Below are 5,865 nucleotides of genomic sequence, written 5' to 3'. Positions count from 1 at the left end.
TAAATATATATATATATATATATATATATATATTATGTATATATATATATTATATATATTATGTATACGTGTGCGTCTGTGTGTTATAGAATCGGTCTCTGAATAATCCACTCAGTATACTTGTGGAAACCTTTATAGCATTAGATTCGATTCTGCGTTTTCCCACATAGAAATCACAATTCAATCATGTGCACAACAGAGATTATATCGAATAAACGGCCGTTGTTCACGTGATAGTTCAGTGTTCTGATTAAAACTTTCCGTGAGTAAGGCCTACAAATACAGCCAAATTGAGTGCCAAAAATGTATGATGTCTCGGTTCGAGTTGGCGTAAACTCTCCCAATAGAAGTTTTCACAGCTGCATATTTAACCTGGAATGATCGAAGAAGACACATCACGACGCCTGAATATGTATTTGATATGCAAAATTTAGCCCAAATATTGAATTTCTAACAGAGACTTTCTGCACATATCATATTACGCTATTTCATCTGAATGTTTCTATCAATTGCATTACATGAATATCTTTCCTTTCAATGTAACAAACAAATTATTTTTCAATACATGAAAAACCCTTCCTTATAACAACTTTATTGAAGGTAGCCTTATAGCTAGTAGCGAGTACAATGATTCATAAGACTCTATGCAAGAAGTTCGAATTCTTATTCGAACGATTCATTTTTTGATAAGGGAGATAATTTACCCGTAATTAAATTTAATATAACATCCAAAACGTAAACTAAGAAGAGCAGCAACAGTAATCCATGAATCTAATAATCTAAATAGCACTATAAATCTTAAATCCTGATAGTTCAAATTATCCGTTAGTTTGGGGTAACTACTGGGGTATTATGCAAAAAAGAAAGTCCAAAACATAAATTCCAGTACTTCCTCAATTCAGCGCCTTTGTAAAAATTCATGGATACAGCAAACAATTCGCTTCCGTTCTTTATAAAACAGACTGGTTTATCAAACAATAAGAGGGATTTCCTTGCATACATAATTATCCTGATATCGGATTCACTAATTGGTACGTAATTACTGGCGAAAGTTATGGCAAGCTGAAATTCTATTATGCTGAATTGAAATGTTGTTTATCTTCGATACAGTTGAATCATTCTTTTATAGAAGCACTGTTGTTCAATAATGGAAGGTAAATGGCTTCTTTTTTTCGTTCTACGTATGACTGAACTTATGATATGCTTTCTGATCACATTTAACTCGCTTTGGGATGGGTTAATTAACCTTTATTTAGGGTTGCTAATGAATATACATACATATATAAACGTATACACGTAATACATAAATACATATATGCATACATACATACATATATGTATGTATGTATGTATATATGTATGTATGTATGTGTGTATGCCTGCCTGCCTGTATGTATGTATGTATGTATGTATGCCTGCCTGTATGTATGTATACGTGAAGTGCAAGCATGGTGGAGAAGTCTGTATTGCAGTCTTTATAAATGAGTTCAGTCTCACTTCTTGGCATCTTGGTAATAATTCTTTGATATATGCTGGTCGAACCGAGTCTTGTGAGTGACACAGGGTGGAAGGATCGTCTATAGATATATTTCAAAGGACGAAATTCCTTCCATGTTTTTGCCTGCCGATTACCTTAAGGCAGTAAGTATGAGTACACTATTTAGTCCCGTACACTAATTCATTGAGCAAGTTATTCTGATTAACTTACACCTAGATATCCGTCGGCAAAACCAGTGAGACAAGCACTTACTTTATGTGTATTGTATATCTATCTATCTATATTTATCTATCTATCTAATATGTACACACGACTGTGCATGAGAGTACATATTTGCATGCATGCATTTAATTAGGAATGAATGAATGAATGAATATGCCCTTCATCATAGATTGGTGTGTAGGCTTCACACATCACTACTCATCAGAGTATAGTCTCGTGCTCCAAACGTACACTGCACCAGGCTTCTCCACTTCCACTCCTTCGTGTTATCTTCAGTTTTGCCGGCTATGCATTCGTTTCCCGTCCACCCAGTCTTTAAGGATATAAGTATAAACGCTTTCAGTCCTAATACGTTAACCGCAAATGATCAGGGCTCAAATCTGACTGACCATTACCATAATCTTTCGTTCCGCTCCCAACTACTTGAAGACTGAATTATTTGCATTTATTTGATTGGCTAGTATATATTAGATATCCATAAGCATTACCTGGCAACGGTCTTTGATATCCTTAGTGAAGATTTCTTCCAATTTATTGTTGTAAGAATTTCGTGAAGTTATGACTCAGTGTGTGGATCAGGTACTTCCGTGTGCTCTATATAATCTACTTACATGGGTCGTTTTATTTAGTTTTGTGTCCAAGATGGGTAGACTATGAGCATAAGGTAATCTTAGTTTCTGGTATTCGAACATTTCTGCTGAAAATATGATTTTCTAAAATATCGTAGGAGAAATCTGTAATTTTTTTCTTAAACACTTTTGCCATCAAATCTAGACTCTGTAAAGAAGTTGTCCAGGAAAAAATATAATCTCTAATACTTCTACTTATAAATGTCTAATAATAAAATTTATTTAGAATAATTTAGCTACAGGAGAAAAATATTGCCATATAAGTCACGGTTTTCCAGGAAAAAAGGGAAAACTTAACTAAAACGATTTGCACTGAAAAGAATGTAGAGCCAAGATTGAAGACGGAGACGAAAAGAAAAAATAGCCATAGCATATGAAAATTATAAACAGAAACTGCACGATATAAACAATGATATATTGATTAAAAAAAGAAAAGAAAACAATTGCATTTGCTTACCAATTTATATTGATAAGCAATTAAATTTATTTATAGAAAATTCTATATTTAAAAAGAATAAATTTTGTGCCGTAAGCGTTTATTGGTACTTTATTTTATGCCAATAAAATGATTTGTGACATGGATTATATCAGCTAACGCTTACTTCTCACCCCGTCTTTTATATGAGTGTGTCATTAACTCAGTTTCGTGACACAACTATCAATTAGTTTTCATATTATTTTATTTCGTATTGATCCATTCCAACACTGCGACGAAAACAAAAATCCACAACAACAAGATGACTCTGAAACAGAATGGCTCCAATAATGTATATCAGAGTATAGTCACCAGGATCAATACATTTTACTCTGGTCAAAGACGCAGATCTCAAGTCTCTAAGTTTATTTGATCTTCGTATTCATCGGTGGCTAATAGATTATTACTTATTTATAAAATCTGGAGTTTTCATTTAATTCTCAAAAAGCGCATAAATCTGCGGGGCCAATCGAACCTCACATTCATCAACATACACTCACATATATGCATACACAAATGTACAGAGATATTTAATAACTACATGGAAGTTTCGGCTTGTACGCCTTCTTCAGGCTCTGCTAAACGTGGATATACCTGTGTATAAATGTATACGCACACATAGTTCCAGGATTGTATATTATCTTCGCTGGCACGCATACGTACACACACACACACACACACACACACACACACACGCACACACACACAACCACACACATACACACACACATACATACATACATACATACATACATACATACATAGACACACATACACACACATATACATATATAAATATACAGGATACAATGGGTAACTTGTCATGTCATATTTTTAATTTCGCGCATGTGCATTGTTTATTTTTGATTTTGCCGATTACATAGTATAGTAGGGTCAGATGGGTACCATCTGTCAGAAACACAGCACCATGCCGCAATTCACTCTGCCAGAAATTTGGAAACGACATGCTGTACTGTCTGGTATTCGCACTGGTGGCTCCAATACTAACATTTCAGAGTATTTGGCTATCAATCTGAGGACAGTGCTGAGGTCTTAGAAAGCGTTGGATGAGTCTAATTGTAATTACGAAGGTACAGTAGCTCAGAAAACTCACCGATCTTTCTAATAAGAAATGAATTCATGAATTTGTTGGTGAGATCCAGGCCATGATTGACGATGATCCCTCCAAGTCAATCGGGTCTATTGCCAGGGACATGGGAGTGTCTAAGCTTCTCATCAGGCAGGTAGTGCATGAAGACATTCGGTATTCCTCATAGAAGATGAGAAAGGTCAAATATTTATCTCAAGCCATCAAGGACATGAGGAATGACCGCTCTACGAAGCTTTTGAAAAACCTCAAGCATCCCCGACAACCGAATATGCTTTGGTTTTTAGTCAGAGGAGAAAAATTTCTGACAGGATCAAATGGTCAACACACAGGACAATCGTTGGCTTGCTGTGTCACCAAAACATGTACCGACTAATCACTAGTGATGGCGATGTTATGCTTCCATTCATCTTCCCACACATCCCTCAGACTGAAAACGGCAACGTACACCAAATGCCTGGAGGAGGTAGTGCTGTCCTGGGTCAAGAGAGTAGCTGCTGGAAGGCTCTATGTCTGGTAACAGGACTCTGCACCATGCCACACATGCAGGTGAACCCAGTCATGGCTGTCATATAATTTGTGCGCCCACATCACTCCTAACGTCAGGCCACCTAATACCTTAAACTGCAACCTTTTTGATTACTATGTGTAGGGCTCAGTTGAGCTAAAGACAAAACTCCTTGTAACACGAAAGATAAACTGAAGGCAAGGATTATGGCAGCATTCAGATCACATTAATCAGACAGCAGAGGACAGACGGAGATGCAGGAAGACCGAACCAACAACAAACAAGGAAGCAACCAACTGACCAGCCACATTTGCGAACGTTGCAGCCGTAACAGTCACACACGCATTGCCCTTCTCCTGTACTTCTGATAACCTATATCACATAAAAAAAAAATATGTAAGAATGTAAGTCGTAAACGCTTCAATATCACCACACCTTTTTCCAGACAGCACATTTATAATTCTTACCGTACACTATAATACAATACACGGAACAAAAATGAATAGAAAACGCAACAGAAGAACGTTAGCTTGACAGCAGCTATATGGTGATATCTATGTCATATGTTATTCGGTGAGAAATAAAATGTGAAGCCATAAAAACTAAATACAAACCAATATTCAGCTCACAACTATATCACAAGTGAAGCAGCGTTAAGTGTTCAATAATTTTATATATGAACTTAACAATCTTATCAGTTATAACTGTATTCTTGTAATTTTTGTGATCTAGAAAAGCGTGCAGACAAAGCGTCAGTATTACCATTTATAACATTCTGATAACTGGGCAAAATATATTTTGAAACGTTAATGAAGTACGGCATTGTGGAATGCTAAACTGGCATAGATGAAACGAAGGAATCATATTGAAAACACCTTAATGAGGAAGACTGAACTCAAGCGCAGTTTTTAAAACAACACAAGGTCACATGTGCCTGTGTACGTATGCGATTGCGCTATATATTTATGGAGTGGCTGTGTGGAAAGAAGTACACTTCCCAATCACATAGCTTCGGGTTCAGACCTGCTGCGTGGAACCCAGTACAAGTGTCTTCTACTAAAACCTTAAGCGGACGAAAGCATTGTGTGTGGATTTAGCAGAGAGAAACTAAACGAAGACACCCCAGCCATTTGTGTGTGTGCCCCCGCGCGCGCGTGTGTGTGGGTGTGTGGGTGTGCCCCGGCGCGCGTGTGTATGTGTGTGTGCGTGTAAGTATGCGTCCTTGTGTTTAAGTTTGTCCTCAGCTACCGTTTGAAAACCGGTGTTGGTCTGTTTGCGTATACGTAATCTGGCGCTTCGGCAAAATAGACCGATGGAATAAGTACGAAACGTTATAAAAAGCATTGAGTGTGCTAGCCCAGCATGGCTGCGTTCTAATGACAGATATATACAAAAGGTAAAAGATTATATATATATATATATATA

This window comes from Octopus bimaculoides, chromosome 15 (genome assembly GCF_001194135.2).
Source record: "Octopus bimaculoides isolate UCB-OBI-ISO-001 chromosome 15, ASM119413v2, whole genome shotgun sequence".
Lineage (NCBI taxonomy): Eukaryota > Metazoa > Mollusca > Cephalopoda > Octopoda > Octopodidae > Octopus > Octopus bimaculoides.
The sequence above is the reverse complement of the archived record's forward strand: the minus strand, read 5'-3'. Positions refer to the sequence as shown.